Raw genomic sequence first — 21844 nt, forward strand, 5'->3', positions numbered from 1 at the left:
AATCATATGCTCAAAGCTATAACAGAAAAGCAAGCTACAGAAGAATGGGATAGTATAACCACTTTTCTGTGAAAGAAGGAAAAGGGAAAAAGGGGAGGTACTTGTATTTGTGTGGGGTGAAATGATGGGATCTCAACACAGAGAGATTGAGAAGATAAGTATACATGTAATTTTTAAAGTAATATGTGTTATTTTTGCTTTTAAAGTGGTAGCTACATTAGGAAGATAAACAGAATTTTTTCCCAAAACAGTGTGTAAGTAAATAATTACTTATAAGATGACAAAAAAATAAGGGAAAATCACTAAGGAATAAAAAATTCCAAGTTAGATGCTATAAGTAGTCCTAAATATATGAATAATCATAATAAATATAATTGCTCTGTTTGTTAAAATATAATCACAGACATTTATAGATAAAAATAACAGAATTCTGATGCATGAATATCTTAAGTAAAATTTTATTTATGTGACATTTTTATTTATTTGAGAGGCATAGAGAGATACAGATAGACAGAATTAACATCAGGGCCAGTGCTGTGGCACAGTGGGCTAAACTTATTCTGCCTGCAGCACTGGAATCCATATGGGCGCAGGTTCAAGTCCCAGCTGCTCCATGGGAGACCTGGAAGAAGCTCCTAGTTCCTGGCTTCGGATTGGCCTAGCTCCAGCCGTTGCAGCTATCTGGGGAGTGAACCAGCAGATGGAAGTCCTCTTCTTTCTCTTTCTCTCTCTCTCTCTGCCTCTGCTTCTCTGTAACTCTGCCTTTCAAATAAAATAAATCTTTTTAAAAAAATTCAGGTTTGCTATACTCTGTACTTTTCTGCGCATTTAAAGTATTTTGAATATTTTTTTCAAAGAACTGTACAGAGAAGTCAGAAACAGGGATGATGTCTCAATGACACTTAGGTAAAGATTTGGGGATCTAGAAAAATCTTAAAATTTTGAGGGTAATATAAAATGAGGGCAGAGAGCTGGAAATGTATTTCCACTATGTGTTCATTGGCTGATGATGTCATCTACTGAACCCACACTCAACTATGGATGACGCTAACTGCCCAAGATATGTACATGAAAATGTTTAAGAAGACTTAAGCAGAAACATGGCTATACGTTTAATGCATTGCTGTCAAGAAGTCAACAAGCAACTGGAATAGTGGCTAAACATCTCAGGGACATTTAATCTGGGGCCAGGGTTTGAAAGAGGAGCAGGCAGAGTGGATAGTGAGAGAGAGAGACAGAGAGGAAGGTCTTCCTTTTTGCCGTTGGTTCACCCTCCAATGGCCACCGCGGCCGGCGCATCTTGCTGATCTGAAGCCAGGAGCCAGGTGCTTCTCCTGGTCTCCCATGCGGGTGCAGGGCCCAAGCACTTGGGCCATCTTCCACTGCCTTCCCGGGCCACAGCAGAGAGCTGGCCTGGAAGAGGGGCAACCAGGATAGAATCCGGCGCCCCGACCAGGGCTAGAACCCGGTGTGCTGGCGCCGCAAGGTGGAGGACTAGCCTGTTAAGCCACGGCGCCGGCTGAGGTTAGAGGTTTCTAAGAATGAACAATTCAGACAGGAAAATGGCTGTGCCAAGGCACAAAGTGGGGACCTTGTCACCAGGACGCATGAGACAGTCGCAGATCAATATGATTGTAGCAGATTTCCTGAAATTCTGAAGAGTTTTGAAAGCAGATGTAAGCATTTACATGGACATAAGCATAGAAAATGTCAGTGCACATTAAATGAAGATCTCAGCTACCAGGAAAGTAGATCTGACATCACAGGTTAATATTTATGGTGTTGATCATCTTCTGCATACATTTACCGGCTCCACAATAAAAACGAAACCACGAAGAAAGTGCTAATGAGGGACTTTGAAAGCAGATGGGGACAGGCTTGGAGAACGGTGTTGGAATCATTGCAGTAACCTCTCTGGCATAAATATGATTACTCAATAGATAGACAAATATGCTCCTCCAAAAGCGACAATCAAGCTGAAAACGTCTTATTTAATGTTAAGGAACTGTTCTAATGTTGGGCTAATTCACTTTTCTGCTTCAAGTTACTTTCAATGCTTGGGGTGCTGCAGGCAGCCCTGATCACTAAATGGAAACTTGAGTCAGGACAGATCTTGTGGCTTCCAGGGCCAAGAGCAGCCTGTGAGCTGCCTGGCCCTGCCTCTGCATTACCACTCACCTCTGATTCCTACCACAGTTGTTCCAGATCTGCCCTCACAGTGTTTGGACCAAACAATGAGACAGTGTCCCATTATGCTGGTCTCCCCAGCATGCGGCTGCCAGAATGAACCTGCTCTCTCTCTAACCTTTCCCCAAAGGGCCTCACCTTGGACTGCCTCTCACTGAGATGGCTCAGTGAGCTGTGGGTTGGGTCCCAGGCCACTTGCTACAGATAATAAAGCCCCAGAGACTCTAGCACCCAGCTTCTCATCCTTCTGTGTCTCAAACACCTTCACCTATCACTCAGCCACCAGCTCTGCTGCCTGGCAAATTCCTGCTCCGTCAGCAGGTTTCAGCTCAGGTACTGTCTCCTCTGCAGATTCCTATTCCGGACTCACACCATCATCACACTCTCAGCCAGCTCATGTTCTGCTAAAGCCCTGCTGTGCTTTGTAGAGACTTTCGTGTAAGAACTGTCTTGATTCATTGCAACTGTTCATATAGGCACCCCTTGCTCCATTGAAAGCTACTTGAGAACAGACACCAGCTCTGAGTTCTTTTCACATCCCCAGTAAATAGCAGGTTCTGGTCCCTGCTAGGCCCAAACAAACATTAATGAATTAATTAATAAATCAGCATGACCAAACTCGCCAGTTATTCAGAGTAACAATTTCCCCCATTCCTGCTCTATGTGGCAGCAGATAAAAACCTTTCTCCCTAAGGGTTCCATCTAAACTTGTCTCATGAGTTGTCTGCATTTTTAGAGGAAAGACTGAAGGAAGTTACTTTTCCCCTTATAAAATTAAAGATGCTAATTATTGACCAAGAGAAGATATTAGATTCATTAAAGGAGAAAATGATCTAGCAATTCTTTCTATGTTCCTGTAACTAATTATGGGTGAGTAATTAAAAAAAATGGTACCCATAAAAATCAACCACAAACCAAAAAGGATGATGAGTTGAATCATAAAAATTCCACACTATTTATATCCCCCCCAACATACACACTCTGCCTTCATTCTTAATGGAAAAGTACAAGTATTGGGATAAAAATATTTTAACTACAGAAATAAGAAACTCCACATGCTAATCCTACCTAAAGGGCAGAATTTAATTCTGTGCTAAGCTACTGTATGTGGGATTAAGAGGCGTGGTTAACCAAACATTTGAGAACAAGTAATTACCACTGAATCCTCCTATCAGATAGTTGCCCCATACATAATTTACACAACAAGTCCGCGGAAGGGAAAAATAAAATGCTGCTTGAAACCCTTTTTTCCAGCCACAAATTTTTCAGGCTTGCATTTTTTTTCCCTCATCAAACATTATTTATTCCTATGGTCTTGGTCTGGGTAGCAGTGGGATATTTTCTCTCTGATACATAGGGACATCACTTCTCAGCCTTCTTGGCTAAGATCAAGTGTAGTAGCTGATACACAAGGACAGAGAAATAGTATCTTTTACTTGTTATTCTTGGCAATGCTTTTCCTGCCAAATCTTTGGCATCTAAATGTGGAAATATACATTTCCTGTATTTGGTTTATGCCATAATTTTGGAGTGGAATGGACATGCAAAGGAATGCTTACATTTATTCAATCATGTATTCATTCAGTAAACAGTAATGAGATACCTTGTGTGACTCATAGAAATGATACGAGTGACTAAATACAGGATCCCCACCCATGAGGAGCTTGCAACCTAGGAGCAGAGACAACTAAACCAGCATTTACAAAGTAGAACAATATGAACCGTGATAAAGCAATGCTCAGAGGGTTGTAGAGGTGCCGACACCTGTCTGGAACAAGTCTTAGTTCTTTCTCTATCTCCAGTACATAAAAAGGGAAGGCTTCTAGCAAGAACTGCTACCTAACTCGCATCTCAAATGACTTGTAGGGTTCAGGCCATTGGAGGAGAGTAGGAAAGTGGAAAATCCAAAGCCCAGGGAACACCTGGGAGAGATTAGAGGATGAGAGGGAAAGTGGGCATGGATGAGACAGGGTGTTGCTTGCTGATAGGGCAGAGCAGATATTTGCAAAGACAAGTGCCCTGGAGTCGCTAGGCGAACATTTTCTGTGCTTGCCAATCAAGCAGCAGTTTCTGTATCCTCCCACCCTCTACCTGGGGCACCAGGGATGGAGAAGACAGCTGTGAGCACCAGTGTATTTGAGAGGGACATGGAAGCCTCTGTGTATCAGCATCTTGGCTGGATGGATTCTGCCATTTGCTCTCAATTGAACATATTCAATGAAATGTGCTATCAAACCATCATTCATCTGCCACCCCAGCCCAGCCTTGGCTACAATGCAGTGCTTACCAAGTTCATGACCTGAGGCAAGTTGATACCTCACCTTGGAAGTGATCGCAGCAAGAATTAAATTAAGTATGTGTAAAGTGTCTAGAACAGAGCCCGACTCAAAGCAAAGGCACAATAAACGTTAGCTATAATTACTTTACTCTTCATGTAGGAAGTTGGGGAAGCGGGGCAGTCAGTTACTTAAATGACAAAGCACACCACTGACAATAACTGGGTTCAAGGGTAACCTTGCTGATGTTGCTGTGTAATGTGTTTGGCACTAACAAGATATTAGGAAGACCAATCATAGGAACACAGTGCTTAACTTTGGTGGCCTTTCAAATAGTTAACAATTGAAATTTTGGTTTATATCCATTCATTGAACGTTGAAGGTCTACTAACTATCAAGTATGAGAGTATGAAGATACATAAAAAAAACCCAAAATTCTGTTATTCATTCAACACACATTTATCAAGGACCCAGAAAGTGCAGTCCCAGCTGGTAATAAAAAGGAAGTATCAAATTCTCCAGGAGCTGAAAGTCTGGTTGGGGAGCAAAGTTGTTTAGGATAATGGAGACACAGGTAGAAGGTGACCCATGCTTCAAAGAGGCCGAGAAAATAGTAGCCAACACTTCGTGAGCACTTTTCTTTCTACCTGAGTGTCATACATGGATTATCTTAGGGTGGTGTCAGAGTTGAAGGGATGGAGGAAAGGATGGGGTGATTGGCAGAAGCTGAAGATGGAGGCATTCGAGCAGCATTTTGAAGAAACTTAACTTCTGAAGACTTTTGCTCAACACTGGTCACATGAAAGAGGCCAAATGGATTTTTTTTTTTTAGTTTTTAAAGTCTTATTGTATTTATTCATTCATTTATTTATTTTATTTGAGGGAGACAGACAGACTGAGAAAGAGAGCAAATATCCACAATATATCCACAATAGCCAGGGCTGGGCGAAGACTGAAACCAGGAGCTGGGAACTCAGTTTGGGGTCTCCCACATGGGTAGTTGGGACCCAACTACTTTTTAAAAAATGAGTTAAAAGGTTTATTAGTCATGGAAAAAACCTGACTCCTCAAAATCAATTCATGTTAAGTTCCCTGTAAAACAATAAGCTTACAGAAAATTTCTTTCTCAGGAGCAGAAAATCACTATACTTTTGGTACAAGACATGGTGAGTTTCTTCTTCTAACGCAGATGATGACACACGCAGCCAAATCTGTGAGCGATTGTTCTTGCCCTACCAGATGACATGAACACAGAAGCAATGAACAGAAGACTCATAAATAATACTAGAACATGGCCAACTCTGAGCCCAAGTGAGCCTTCTGTGTAGAATCCCCACATCCCCCTGGTGCCTGCCAAAGTGGTGCGGCCTGGGCTCCTTCTTCCACAGCTGGCATTTTTCCTCTGCCGGATGGTGGAGCCTGCCTCCCAGGTGGCCACCGCTCTTCTGGGAGGGTGCCCTGAGGAGCCCACATCAATGCTGCTGGAGGTTGGATCAGGTATGCTGGTGATTGGAGGATGGCAGAAGCTGCAGCAGATGGTCAGAAAGTTGTGAATCCTGCAAAGAGGATCCAAATATTTGAACTCCCAGGGTGCCCATTAGCAGCAAGCTGGAATCAGGAAAAGAGCTGCGATTCAAACCCAGGTACCCTGCGGTGTCCCAAGCTGCGTCTTAACTGGTAGGACATGTGCCTACCTCACCCCCAAGAACTTTTTCTAAAGAAATTTGGCACAAAGAAATTTTAAAGGGAATACCAACTAACTGGGATGTGTGAAATCAAATGTTATTTATTTTAAAATTTATTTTATTTATTTGAGGCAAAAAGACCATCAGAGAGGTATAGAGAGTGCTCATCCACTAGTTCACTTTCCAAATGCCCACAGTACCCTCAGCTGAGGCCCTCACCAGGAGCCAGAAAATCACTCCAGGTCTGCAGCGTGTTCATCTGACTACAGAGCAGAACTGCTAGCATGAGTGCAAGTCCAGCTGTCACTTCTACCATGACGTCATCAAGCCCAAGAGCCATCCTGCCCCCAGTGCCATTTGAATTCCAATTCTCCCTGAACGCTTCTCGTTCCCACGCATCACTGAGAAGCATCTTTGCAGAACTTCTAAGATGCTGTTCCCAATTATTGATTGTGTAATTTATTGATAAAGTAAAGCCAAATATGAGTAAGAAGAAAAGCTGAATTAGAAATGAAGTACGCAATGTCCCAGCAAGAAACATTCCAGGGCTTCAGTGATGCGTAGCTTCTTGTGTCACTGAAGAATCATCCCGGGACTTAATAAGTCAGAAAATGGGTTCAACACATGGGGGAATTTATCAGTGGCAGAGAATGCGCACCTACAGAGCAATGAACCATTTAGAAATGAGTCTGGCACATGCTGAAAAACATCTACTTCTGTCCTGCAATGGTTATCACAGAAAATCTGTAGCAGGTATGAAAAGGGACACAGAATCAGCCACCAGGACAGAACGCGACAGGCTGACGCAGAAACACGGAGTCACTGGTACCCTGCATTGATTAGCCAATTTACTTAGATTGTTGCCTTCTCTGACTTTTTGTCTTTATTGAGCTAATAATTTTGAGTAGAGTGTGGGTACAGCTCGATTCTGATAACCTTGACCTTCAATAGGACAAAAGTCTCTTTTTCCGCAGCACAACAGCCTGTCTCTGTACACTGTTCTCTGCCTATGCCTATCCGAACATGTTTCTAATACACTGACCACTGACACTTGGCTCAGCTGACAGGACATGTCCTCTGCCTTAGAGGATGTTTACAGTGTCAGAAGATCTTTCTCTGTAACTATGCTTTTCAGATAAATAAAATGAATCCTTTAAAAGGGGAGAGGACCATCTTTTTGGCACAGTGGGTTAGGTTGCTGCCTATGATACCGACATCCCATGTGAGTACTGGCTGGAGTCTCATTTGCTCCACTTCTGATCCAGCTCCCTGCTAATGCTCCTGGGAAAGCAGCAGATCACTCAAGTGCTTGGGCCCCTGCCACCCATGTGGGAGACCTGAATGGAGTTCCAGGCTCCTGTCTTTGACCTGATTTAGCCTTGACCATTGTGGCCATTTGGGGAGTGAACCAGCAGATGAAATATTGTGTGTGTGTGTGTGTTGTATGTGTAACTCTGCCTTTCAAATAAATAAATAAATTATTTTTAAATAAAAACTTGGAAGATTATAGGACTGAAAACTCAGTTTTAAGTGTCAGTGAGTTGTTGGATGAGCCTCAACAGATCACTTCAGCTTTTTTCTGATTATTGTATTGCACCATCAAAAAGAGTGATATCCCTACGTGCACATAATAATCACTTCAAACTCTCGAGCCCTGAGAGACAAGAGACCAGTCAGGAGGCTCAGATACCCGTGAGAAACACAGCTGCAGATAAGCAGGGCGTGCACTCCTGAGTGGTGGTGTAACAAGTGGCTATTTATACCCCATCTTCCACCCACTGATGTGAATGCGGGGTCTCTCCCTGCCAGATAGTAATTTTAAGAGAATGAGCTTCCTGGTGAGCTCACAGCTTAACACTCCTTGTATCACCATCTTGAGTCAGCAGTGGCTAATGCTGTGCAGAATAAACTAATTTTAGTCATCTGTGGGATCCTTGTAAACACTCCATAGTGACTCTTTGAAAAGCAGCATGAACTTGCTGTCTCTGCTTCAATTCCTGCTCCCTGGGATCCACAAGGGGTATTTTTAGGTGACAACATCTCACAGAATTTGTCTAGGTGAGCTTCTGAGGTTCAGACCGGGCATTTGACCATTCTGCCATAGCTTCCAAAGCCAGAAGGATGTTTGGTAAATGGATCCAGGAAAATAACAGATCTGGCAAAAGAGGACATTGACGTGTCCTGTCAAGGGCAGAGGAAAACGTGTCGCCCACTGCCTTCTCATTTTGGTAACCTCTGCAGTGAGCCCCAGCCCACAGCTCTCACGCTGCACACGGAAGTGTGCAATGGCCCAGTGGCTTCCTCCTTAGCCCCTCATTCTTGTCACTCCCCACCCCGGGCTCTGACTGACAGCTCACTGGCTGACAGTCTCCTACTGACTATAGAGCACCTCTGGTGCGTTCAGTGTCTCACGGGTCACTGAGAACAAATTGGCCCCAATGACAAACTCCACTGGTCAGAGCTCCCGGCCCAGGTGCACTGGTGCTGCCTGTCACACTTGACCAAGAACCCATATTTTACGTAGTAAGACCTGTGTGCCAGACCTTGTCCTCGTGTTTCCTGAGGAAGACGGCGGATTTTGCTGTATTTATCAGGGAATGTGGGAACCAGGAAAGAAAAGTCTAAGGAGAATTTTAGGCAAGCTAAATCCCCATGGAGAGCAGTGCCAAGCTCATCAGCCTGCATGTGAAAGGAGCAGGTCATTTGGGGAAGAAGTCTCCGTAATTGAACGTTTTATCATCTATTATTAACAAATGCTATTCATGGACCTGGGGAGTTCATGGACTTGCTAGAAGAAGGTATCTGTATCCATTTCGCCTGAGTGTCTCTATTGTTTATTATAACTGCAAATTTATTAAGGCTGAAGGTATTGCTCCTTCTTGAAAAGCTTCAATCTTGGAGCAGTTGATATTCCCTTTCCCGGATTGCAGAGAGAACGAATTTCAAACCAAGTGTATATGAAGCAAAGTGAGGAGAGACGGATAGAGTGGGGGCAAAGAGGCAGAACTGGAACTATTAATAGGGAAAAAGAGGGGGAATGGTGTGTCCTGAAATTATTTTTATAAGCAAGGCAGCTAATAAGAGTTCCAGTGTAGAATTTCTGTTTCTTGAATTTATTAAAAGTAATTTGGAGACTCTTGGATGTGGAGGGGGGCAAGACTTTGCTAAAGGAAACCTCATTTCATGCCTGTTTCCAAAGAAAACACACCACACACCAAATAGCCCACCTCTTGTGTAGCTTCACTGTGCTGCTGCAAGCTCAGCCTGGTGGACGGAGGCTTCCTTACCGAGGGTCCCAGTGTCCTCAGGCGCCCCGCTCAGCGCGAGCTGGACAAACTCCCGGCCGAGCACAGCAAGCCTTTGAGAGGAGAGGGGAGGCAGCCCCAGCCCGGTGTCTGCTAAGGCAGGGCTTGTGCAGCGGGGACTACAACCATGCAGCCAGTGTTCCTGCGGGATCCGAAGAAACCAGCCTTTTGAGGACCGTTGTGTTAAGGAATGTCTGGAATGTTTTCAGCTTGGAAAGTTTCCGGAAGCCTAGATGGTCCACGATGCAGAATGGGCTGAGCAGTATTTCAATGTTCAGCAAGACTGGCTCCCAACAGAGAGACTGCAGAAGAAATTACTCAGAAGAGGGATAGAATTCTATCTTCTCAACTGTCAGAGGCAGTTTCAGGATTGCTTCCAGGATTCCAACTGTATCACACACTGCTGTCACCCTGGGCTAAGGAGAGGGTAAGTGTTAAATAGGCCTTAAACTTTAAAAAAGCGACCACCTGTAATTTTTTTCCTACTGGCCTTTAGCTTACAGTCCTTGTATACAAATGACTGAACACTGTTCAAACATCAGCATAATGACATTTTTTTATTGTCTGTTATTAACAATTGCTATTCATGGACTTGAGGAGTGCTATTGCTAGAGGAAGATGTCTCTACCCATTTTGCCTGAGTGCCTCTATTATTTATTATAACTGTAAATTTAGTAAGGGTGAAGATATTGCTTTAATAAAAGTACTTAGCATTTAAAATCATATTCATTGTGTAATGTGGTTTTTTTTTTTTTTTTTAGATTTTTATTTATTTATTTGAGATAGAACTACAGACAGAGAGAGGAAAAGACAGAGAAAAAGATCTTCCATCTGCTGGTTCACTCCCCAAATGGCTACAATGGCTGGAGCTGTGTCAATACGAAGCCAGGAGCCAGGAGCTTCTTCCATGTGAGTGCAGGGGCCCAACTACCTGAGCTATTTTCCACTGCTTTCCCAGGAGCATAAGCAGGGAGCTGGATTGAGAGCGAAGCAGCCTGAGACAAACTAGCACCAGTATGGGATGCCAGCATTGAAGGCAGGGATTTAACCCACTAGGCCACGAATCAGCCCCTGAGTTATGTTAACTTCTAAATAAGAGAATTACCATGTAATCTCTTTCTCCTTTTAAAATAACATTTGTCACAATTTTTTAAGATTTATTTATTTATTTATTTGAAAGTCGGAGTTACAGAGAGGCAGAGGCAAAGAGAGAGAGAGAGCTCTTCCATGCGCTGGTTCACTCCCAAAACGGTTGTAACCACCGGAGCTAGGCTGACCTCAAGCTAGGAACCACACACGTAAAAGGGCCCAAGGAGTTGGGCCATCTTCTACTGCTTTCCCAGGCCATAGCAGAGAGCTGGATAGGAAGTGGAGCAGCCAGGACTCAAAGCAGCACCCATATAGGATGCCTGCACGGCAGGCGGCAGCTTTACCTGCCATGCCACAGCGCCAGCCCCAGTCACAATCTTTCAAACTTAAAAATTAGGCTACTTCCTTCCTTAACACTTCCCATACCCCATCACCAATTAGGTACATTTTTAATTAATTTATATTCTTATTTGAAAGGCAGAGGGACAAGAGATCTTTCATCCATTGGTTTACTCCTCATATGCCTGCTACTGTCAGGGATGGGCCAAGCCAAAGCAAAGAGCCTGGAGCTCAGTCCAGATCTCCCATGAGGGTGGCAGGGACCCAGGTTCTAGTACCATCACCTGCTGCCTCCCAGGGTGCACATTAGCAGGAAGCTGGAATCAGTAATAGAGCCTGGACTTGAACCCAGCACTCCAATACGGGATGCAAGTTTCCCAAACAGCTAGTTCACCTGCAAATATTGCCAAGAAGGCCAAGTGCAGCATAAAGATAAATGAGGAATTGGGCTTTGAAAACCTATGGTTTCTTAAAATGCATATAAAATTAACTTCTGAAGATAGAATTGGCTATCAATTAACAAAAATGATCATGATTCAAAGGAATTCTGTGAGGACCACGTCTGTGAAAACGAGACTCATTCTGTGCTGTGAATACTGCTTCTCTAGTTCAGAGTCCTTCATCTACTGATAAAATTGACCGGCTGCTCCAACACCCAGTAAGCCAAAGGCAATTGACAAGACTATTTTTGAAATAGATCATGTACTCTCCCTTAACAGATCTGGTTTATCAGTTATCATTTTTATATATTGAATTGAATTAAAATCGGGTGCTGCTTTCTCTTGATGCTATCTACAGAGTGTACAAATTGGCATTAGGTCATAACATTTTTCTGGGGCCAGCATTGTGGTGCAGCAAGTTAATCTGTCTCCTGTGATGTTAATATCCCATACAGTCAACAGTTTGAGTCCTGGATGCTCCACTTCCAAACCAGCTCCCTGTTAATGCATCTGGGAAAGCAGGAAAGCAGCAGAAGATGACTCAAGTACTTGGGTCCCTGCTACCCACTGGGAGACCTGGATAGAGTTCTGGGCTCCTGGTTTAGCCTGGCCTAGCCCTGATCATTGAGGTCATTTGAGGAATAAACTAGCAGTTGGAAGATCATTGTCTTTGTCTCTATAACTCTGCCTTTCAAATAAATAAATAAATCTTTCAAGAAAACAAAAGAGATAATATATTTCAAAATCCCATATATGGGGGCCAGTGCTGTGGCATAGCAGGTAAATCCAGCACCTGCAGTGCCAGCATCCCATATGGGCGTCAATTCAAGTCCCAGTTGCTCCACTTCCAATCCAGCTCTCTGCTATGGCCTGGGAAAGCAATAGAAGATGGCTCAAGACCTTGGGGCCCTGCACCCACATGGGAGACCTGGAGGAAGCTCCTGACTCCTGGCTTCAGATCAGTCAGCTCTGGCTGTTGCAGCCATCTGGGGAGTGAACCAGCGGATGGAAGATTTCTCTCTCTCTCTCTCTCTCTCTCTCTCTCTCTCTCTGCTTCTCCTTCTCTGTAACTCTGACTTTCAAATAAATAAATAAATCTTTAAAAATGGTTATTATTTTTCTTTGACAGGCAGAGAGAGAGAGAGAGAAAGAGAGAGAGAGGCATTCATAGAGAGACAGACACACAGAGAAAATTTCTACCTACTGGTTTATTCTCCAAATGACCATAACAGCTGGGGTTTGGCTGGGCTGGGACCAGAACCAGGAGCTGGGAATGCAATCCAGATCTCCCAGTTGGGAGGCAGAAACCCAATGACTTGAATCATCACTTACTGCCTCTCAGGGTCTGCATTAGACAGGAGCTAGTGTCAGGAGCAAGAGCTGGCCATCAAACACAAGCACTCCAATGTGGAACGAGGGTATTTGAACTATTGGGCTAAATGTCTGCCCCCTCAAGGAGTACCTGATTCTTCACATGCTCGGCCATCCCTTTGTCCATGTGGCTTTCTTCATTTTGCCTTCCTTGACTTGGCAGCACCCTGGCCAATGGACTCAATTGTAAGTGCTTGCTGACCTCTGCCTCTGTCACTAGACTCTGAGAATCTATCCTGTCTACTGTTTTACCCTGAACTTAGCAGTCAGCCTAGTACATTTCTGAGCATTCTATAACAATATACAGAAGGAAACAGTAGATGAGTGGATGGATGTTAATCACTGAGGGCTCTGCATTGGTGGTGAAGTGGGTTAAGCGCCACCTACTACACTAGCATCCCATGAGTACTGGTTCAAGGCCCAGCTACTCCACTTCTTATTCAGCTCCTTGCTGATGCACCTGGCAAGGCAGTAGATGATGGCCCAGGTACTTGGGCCCCTGCCATCCATGTGGGAGACCTGGATGGAGATTCTGGCCCCTGGCTTCTGGCTGGCCCAGCCCTGACTGTTGTAGTCATTTGGAAAGTAAATCAGTGAATAGAAGATTTCTCTCTCTTTCTATAATTTTATTACTCTACCTTTTAAAGAAATAAATCCTTAAAAAATAAAAAATAGAGCCTGGGTTATGGCATAATGGGTAAAGCCCGTTGATGCTGGCATTTCACATGGGTACCAATTTGTGTCCCAGCTGCTCCACTTCCAATCCAGTTCCCTGCTAATGGCCTGTGAAAAGCAACAGAAGATAGCCCAAGTGTTTGGGCCCCTGCCACCCACGTAAGAGACCTGGATTAAGTTCCTGGCTCCTGGCTTCAGCCTGGCCCAACACTGGCCAATGTGACCATCTAGGAAGTGAACTGAATAGAGATTCTCTCTCTCTCTCTCTCTCTCTATATATATATATATATATCCCTGTTACTCTGAATCTCTAAGCAAATAATTACATATTTTTTAAAAAGAGGGATAAATAATAAATTAATCACTGACTTTAACTTGTGGTCCCATTTAAGAGTCAATCTTCTCTGTATACGTGGGTTAGGAGCCCCCCTCCCTGCAGTCTTCAAGGAGCTCATTTCCAGGGCCTGCAGCCTGTGTTTGACCTTAGCCAAGACTCTGTGGGAGGAGGAGCCCCCGGAGGGGGCTAGAGGGGTTAGAAACTGCTGACCCAGTCATCTGGAATATTTGGAAATGGTGGAGCTGGTGGCACCCAGGATCGGAAAGAAAAATTTAGATGTCATTTTTTGGCTCATTGTCCTTGAACTTTTTGCAGCAAGTTTTTCATTATTTCATTGCTTAACCAAGAGGGAGGTAGGTAATACTTTACTGGAAAATTGCTATGGACTGTATTGTCTGAGGTATAGAATAAGCCTTCCATAAATATTTTACAAACTGGGAGAACCCAGTCCCCATACACTAATTGCCCTTCTTCAGGTGGCAGGAAGGAACACCTGAACCAAGTGGACTCAAATGGCATTTGCAGTCTTTGTCCTAAGGATTAGTTGGAACCACGTGGAACTGTCATTTTCATAGGTGAAAATCAGCTATTTCCTATAGATCAACATATTGTACATTTAAATGTGCTACATCATCACTAGAAACAAGTCAAGACTGAATCCTGCTGATGGTAGAGAAGTCTGGATGGTAAATCAGGCCAGCAGCAGCCTTCTGGGAGAACGAAGCACCCGAGTGGACAAAAAGACAGCACAACTGCACAGCCAGTTCTCAACGTGTGTGTGTGTGTGTTTGTGTGTGAAGGCACTCCAATCTCTCAAGATGCTGGCTGAGGAAAAAAGAAAAGGATCTGCTTGGGAAATGCTCCAAACAACATCCCTTTCCTAGAGCTTCCGAATGCGTACCGAAGCATCACTGTAGCGCGTCAATGAATCTGAGTGCTCCTACAGTAAAGAAAGTAGTTTAGCCATCTTCATTGAGCCCAGGACATTCTGTGTTTATCTGACGAGTGGCATCTGATTTGAATGCAGTAGCTCTTATCACAGCGTACAGGATTAGCGGGAGCTACTTCTGCCCTATGATCCCACTGCCCCCAGCCTCTCTCAATCCCTGTCTCCTGAGGCCTGAATCCTCTATATTTTACCCTGAGAAATAGAGGCCCCTGACACAGGTCCATGTCAGCTCTTCCTCACTGTTTCCACCACACAGTGGGAAGTGAGCAGACTGTACATATTTATATTCAGTTTGTCCAGGTCTCTCAATCAACGCCATCAACACAAGGTCGGTGTATATTAGTGAATGATATTAATGGGAATTGCAGGAATGGTCATCCTTGTCATTTACTATACATCTCTTACATTTTTAATATCTCTCAAGTATGTTGCATTTCTCACATTGAGTCAGGGAAGTGGCATTTTGCCCCCATTGTATAGACCAATTTCAGTTGAGTTTGTGGCTGCAGTGGGGATTAAATGACACCAGCTTCAACGCTCCCTCCATCTCATTAATAAGAGCAGCACTTATATAGTACTTACTGTGGGCTCAGAACAGAATTTTACCGCATGTAATTCATAATAAACCAATAGATACTATTACTATCCTCATTTTTTTTTCAGTTGGGGAAACAGGTTGAAGAAGTTAACTGATGAAAATAAAGTCATAAAGCTAGAAAGAGGCAGGGCTGCAATTCAGACTAAGGCTGAAGAGTGAGCAGTTCTATAATAAGGAAAGGCTTTTAACCATGTTTAACTTAACGCAGGACTTTCCCAATTTACTTGACTAGGGAATCATTATTTGCAGATAATACCTATAATCGGGGTTAACAGGCTTGGCCAACACAGTGTAGGCATCACAGAACTAGCTTCCTCCCTTCATCCAGGCCCCTATAACCTTTGCCAACCCAGAGCCCATGTGCCTTTACTTACCAGCTCCTGTAGACCCTGCTTGCAGAGGCCAAGTGTCAAAAACAGTCCATTTGTACTCTTGATTCACTATGAAAGACTTCTAATATGGCCAAAGCAGTATAATAGCTTTGTAAAAAATTTTTCCTTTGGAAGTTTATTTATTTATTTGAAAGTCAGAGTTAGAAAGAGAGAGAGAGAGAGAGAGAGATCTTCCATCCACTGGTTAACTCCCTAGATGACCACAACAGCTGGGGATGGATCTGGCCAGACCAAAGCCTGGAGCTTCATCCAGATCACCCACATGGGTGGCAGGGACTCAAGTACTTAAGCCATCTTATACTGCTTTTCCCAGACCATTAGCAGGGAGATAGATTGGAAGTGGAACAGCCAGGACACCAACCGGCACCTATACAGGATGCTGGCATTGCAGGTGGCAGCTTTACCTGTTATGCCACACAGCTGGCCCCATGTTTGTAAAAGTTAATGCAGAGTAAATAGTTTCAGAATAGAAAATGACTTTTTCCTCTCACATCCACATAGAGAAAAACAACCATTTGTGCTTTGAGTAAATGAAAAACACTAAAAACCTTAGAGATCTCTAGTATTATGAAACTATGAATTAAAGTATGAATAGCAAGTTCTATGAAGGTCTTGAAAAAGAATTGAGCTCAACATGAGATGCCTTCATTTTCACCACTGTTGGGATGGGTAAACTCTAACATTTATTGGCTGTTTCTTTTGGGTCCGGCACTCTGCCCTGTGCTTCACATGGATTATCTCATCTCATAACAACTCTATGAGATGGATGCTGTTGGTATTCCTAAATTGCAGAAGCCAAAACCAAGGCTCTAAGAGTTTAACTAACTTGTCCAAGATTGCATAGCTATTTAGCAAGTGGCAGAGCGAGGATATGAAGGGGTAAACCTGGCTTCTAAGTGTCCCCACTAATTTAGATGCCAACTCTGGGATGTATAGAATAAAGCCCACCATGAGTCCTAGGTTCTAACAAAGTCATCATTTGCTTTTTACAACCCCTACATTGAAAGGTACATGACATCTGCCAAACGGTTATCCTTGGGGAACCTTCAAAACCTGTCAGCTGGAAATAAGATTGTAGAGGGGGAAACCATAAAACCTTTAATTGCTCCAAGATGATATGTTGGTTTGGTAGATCTGGCTCATTTCAAAAGGAAGTTTTTCAAGACAGTAATACTGGCATTAAAGAAACATGATTTGAGTTCTCACCCTTACAAAAATCATAGTAGTCATTTCTAGGTTGGATGAAAACTGTATTGTAATCTCTTACTAAGCTGGAGAAAACCAATGCTGTGCACACTAAGGTACATTGTACATTTTTCTTTACTTCACCAAAGACTCTCATGGGGTTTTTTAGTGTTTATAGTTACTCAAAGCACCAAGAATTATTTTTATCTATATGGGCATTAGAGCAAAACATCAGTTTATATCCTAAAATGGTTTATTTTATATTAACTTTTCAAATGTACTATTTGGTTATATTACAAGGCTTTAAAAGAGAACCCAGATGGCATTTAAGAAAGTATTGCAAAATCTAAAGTCACTGAAGATTCAAATAGTTCATTGTATTCTTAAAAAAACAACTATAGAAGGATTTTTCAAGGAGGCATAAGAGATGAAAACAAAAGGCAAAAATGACAATTTAATAAGGCATAAAGGCAGTCTTGAGAATTTGCACCTAAAGAAAACATTTAAATCAAAAACTCATGGAATAAACAATGCTTGGAGGCATGACAGCATGGGATTAGGAACAAAGGCTCAAAGACTCACAGCCTGGGTTCACTCATTAGGTATGTGACCTTGTGCAAGATACCTCTCCTGCCTGTTCTTGGCTCCTTCCTATTTAAAGGAGGTTACCTCATAAGGTTGTGTGCTAAGGAAATTAAATAACACAATATAGAAAAAGTCTTGAGGAGAATGTCTGATAAATGCCCGATCACTATTAGCTATCGAAAGTAGGAAATGTCATTCTATAATGCAGCATGCCTGGGTGGGTGTGGAGAAGGTAAATTAAACAAAGGCACACTAAGAAAGCAAGTTAAAACAAAATTAGTATACCTGTACGTGTACTGATGGTTAATACAGCTGACACATTGTAGGTGCTTAGAAAATATAGAATGAATGAATGAATCAGTCAATGGAGTCCCAGGAAGAAAAGCTTACTCTAAGAAAAGCTAATTTCGTTTCTATTTATTTGAAAGTCAGAGTTACACAGAGAAAGGCGAGACAGAGAGAGAGGTCTTTCATCTGCTGGTTCACTCCCAATTGGCCGCAACAGTCGGAGCTGTACTGACCTGAAGCCAGGAGCCAGGAGCTTCTTCCTGACCTCCCACACAGGTGCAGGGGCCCAAGGACTTGGGCTATCCACAACTGCTTTCTCAGGCCATAGCATAGAGCTGGGTTGGAAGTGGAGCAGCTGGGTCTCTAACCAGCACCCATATGGGATGCTGGCACTGCAGGCGGCAGCTTTACCCGCTATGCCATAGCGCCAACCCAAAAGCTAATTTCTTTGCCTACTGCAGGCCTCTTGATCCCATCTAATCCAACCATACGAAAGAAATTATTACCCACCATTACTGAGAACAGGCTTTCTATGCCTCACACAGCACCTCAGTTCAATGCAGTAAATTTTTAACTTTTTCCAAAGCTAGTCTAAAATACATAAAAGGTCACAGTGAACTTAGAAACACAAACTCTAAGTGACTTCAACATCATGACAGGAGAAAAAGATACTTAAAGATAAAGATATATTTAACACAACCTTTATTCCTGTGATTTCAAACGAATGAATGTAGTGTGAAAAGGATAACCATAAAAGAAGAGGAATGAGTGGAGTAGGAAGCAGGAATGGGAAGAAGGCAGGGATGATGGTGATTTTCCTGCGCTAGGAGGGCTATCATGATTCCATGTTCCTTTAGTTCGGTTACGTACCTTCAGAAATGACTTCGGCTTCCTTCCAATTCTGAACCATGAGCAAATCCCAAGCACATTCGACAACAATATGTTCCTCTTGCGTAAACGTCTCTTCTAGGCCACATACATAATTAAAATCCTGTTGACTCAGGAATAACAGCTCAGAACTGAATGTCCAAACTCTGTAACTTGTCTCCTTCTCTAACCAGACTGCACAGCTGCCAAGAGCTTCTGGGCCCTCTGCCTCCTCCCTGCCTGTACCACTATTGTCCATTCTGTATGGATAGCATAGAGTTGATTGACCAAAGTCTGCCAGAAAAGGTTCCTGTGACTACTTATTCGAACTTTGTTGTGTACACATGTGACCAAAAACACAGTGTACTGAAGCAAAAGAAAAAAAGGAGGTTGAGTGGGAGTGACATGCCTAGCCATTCTTTTTTTCCATGGAAATGCAATGAAAGGCAAAGCACTATAGGGATACTGTTTTGTAAAGCAAAATTCATATAAAGTGAAAGAATATTTAAAAAAATAGTTTCCAACGTGTGAAATGAGGAAATAGATCTTCAAAGATCTCCAAAACATATACATGAGGCATAAAATCAGGCACTCTGGCTTCCCTTCGCCTTTGGGCAGCACCAGATTTAAGCCAGACATGAAAATTTATCCTATTTTTAAAGACCTCTAAAGAAAGAGATTGCACAATATTTCTTAGGAAGTTGTTCCAATATTCCTCCCAGTCATAAAACTCTTAACATTCTAACCCAAATCCCTCACGCTCTAGTTACAGCCCATTTCCCTAAAGTTGGGGTGAAGGACAGTCACTCACTCACCACACTGAATGAGGAGAATATTCCCACTGATGTGTATTTTTTTCAGTTATGGAAATTAAATACACAGCCTGAGTTGCTTGGATCTCTTCTATTCCTTCCAAAATATTTAGATAAGATGTTGGCTCTTTCTGAAAACTCTCCATCCTTCCACAAATTTTCAGAGAGATCTGTCCACCCTCTAAAGCCTTTCCTCAACTATTTTAGTACGTATCTAGATAAGCTGCAGGTAATTGTAGATTTTATCTAACTAATTTTTTAACTAGATAGTTCCCTACTTATGCTCAATTTTCTAACTTATTCCAGATGAAAAGTAGTCATGAAACTTCAGGGTATACTAGAAAATTAAGGAAATTTCTTAGCAATAAGATGGCCAGGAGCTGGCACTGTGGCACAGTGGGTTAAGCCACCACTTGCCATGCCAACATCCCATATCAGAGTGCTAGTTTGTATTCCAACTGCTCTGCTTTTAATCCAGCTTCCTGCTATTGCACTCAGGAAGGCAGTAGTAGATGGCCCAAGTACCTGGGCCCCTGCTACCCATGTGGGAGACCCAGATGGGATTCCTGGCTCCTGGCTTAAGCCTGGCCCAGACCTGGCTATCACAAGCATTTGGGGAGTAAACCAGCAGATGGAAGATCTCTCTCCCTTCTGCCTTCCCCTCCCCACTCTGACTTTTAAGTAAATGTCTTTAAAACCAATCCTCCTCCCACCGCTGCTCAAAAAACAAAATGTTTGAAAAATAATAATAGGGGCCGGTGCTATGACATAGCGGGGAAAGACGCCTCCTGCAGTGGTGGCATCCCATATGGGTGCCGGTATGAGTGCTGGCTGTCCCACTTTTGATCCAGCTCTCTGCTATGGCTTGGGAAAGCAGTAGAAGATGGCCCAAGTCCTTGGGCCCCTGCACCCACGTGGGAGACCTGGAGGAAGCTCCAACTCCTGGCTTCGGATCAGCACAGCTCCAGCCGTTGTGGCCATCTGGGGAGTAAACCAGCAGATGGAAGACCTCTCTCTCTGCCTCTCCTCTCTCTGTATAACTCTGACTTTCAAATAAATAAATACATCTTTTAAAAAAAGAAAAAGAGAAAGAATAATAGGATATCCAAGTCTTAACCCAGATCCAACAAACTATACTCCCTTGCACCCTTGCAGCTTCTAGTTATTCTCATTCAAAGGTCTTCATTTGATTTAGTTCACAATTGCATTTTAAGAAATATCATCAAAACCATTATTAAAAATGCAACACAAGCATGCAAGAAATGAAAAAAAAACAGTAAACAGATAAGTTCTTTGCTTTTACTAAAGCCAATTCTGCTTTTATGCTTAAACTGACACATTAACAGAGCCAGGCATGTAGCACTGTACTGAATGTAGACCTCACAAGTCCCATTAGCAGGAAAATCAGAACCAAACCTAATCCATTCCTATGTGATTTTCACACTAGAACTAAATTCATTGCCAACAGGCTATTGATGCATTATACATTATCACAAGAAAATGTGATTATGACAAATACAAGACTGCCACCATCTGCAAATATATAATGCATTCAACATAAGTTATGCAGTAACTTGCTCTAATTTTAAGCTGATTTCCATGAATATGAGTTTATTCAAAGGACCCTGAATGGCAAAGTAAAGAAAGAACCAACTATTGTATACAATGCCATGGAAATAGAAACAACAACAGAATGGGAAGAGCTGAGAGGGGCTGCAGAGTTCTTACGTGAGAGGCAGCAGCATCTTTTCCAAAAAATTGTAAGGTGACTCCAGGTAACCTGTGCGCAGATCCTAAACTATACGGTATTATTATGAGGACTTGGATTTCCCTGAAAGGGAAGCACCTAGGGCCCTCACCCATGACTTGCCCAGGTAAGCTTGGTATCATTTCTTTCTCTGACATCATTAAGCATCAGCGTAGGATTACCCTAAAGGGCTGCCTCAGATAGTCTCTGCCCTCCCTACAAGTACATGGGCAGGGGGAAGAGTTCTCAAAGCTACTAAAGTATCCACAGAAATGCAGGTGGAAATGAAAGGGCTGAGACAATGCTGCCAAAGGAAAGAAGTGGAAGTAAAAAGATGGGAGCCAGATGCCAAAAGGTATTCAAAGATAATGCATGTATACAAAGAAAGAGCTATCTTCATACCAATTTGTCTTTGTATCCATAAAAGTGTCCCTGTGGAATCAATACACTTAGCACTGTTAACCGGCTTCTCTTTGGATTCATGGCCACGGCCTTTTTCTTGTTCTCTACACTTTTTTTTTTTTTTTTTTTTTTTTGGACAGGCAGAGTGGATAGTGAGAGAGAGAGACAGAGAGGAAGGTCTTCCTTTTTGCCGTTGGTTCACCCTCCAATGGCCGCTGCGGCTGGCGCATCGTGCTGATCCGAAGCCAGGAGCCAGGTGCTTCTCCTGGTCTCCCATGCGGGTGCAGGGCCCAAGGACTTGGGCCATCCTTCACT

At 43.0% G+C, this 21844-nt stretch overlaps 1 long non-coding RNA gene and 1 pseudogene across 1 annotated transcript; one reads left to right on the top strand and one right to left on the bottom strand.

Annotated features, from left to right (window-relative positions):
- Window positions 1–451: 451 nt before the first annotated feature.
- Window positions 452–13880, bottom strand: LOC133759907 (uncharacterized). Its single transcript, XR_009865930.1, has 3 exons — window positions 13737–13880; window positions 9376–9869; window positions 452–750 (listed from the first exon to the last, which is right to left on the bottom strand). It is a non-coding gene; the product is annotated as an uncharacterized LOC133759907 (long non-coding RNA).
- On the top strand, window positions 3549–3715 carry LOC133761229 (U2 spliceosomal RNA; annotated as a pseudogene).
- Window positions 13881–21844: the final 7964 nt, after the last annotated feature.

The sequence above is a fragment of the Lepus europaeus genome, chromosome 5 (genome assembly GCF_033115175.1).
Source record: "Lepus europaeus isolate LE1 chromosome 5, mLepTim1.pri, whole genome shotgun sequence".
NCBI classification, from domain to species: Eukaryota; Metazoa; Chordata; class Mammalia; order Lagomorpha; family Leporidae; genus Lepus; species Lepus europaeus.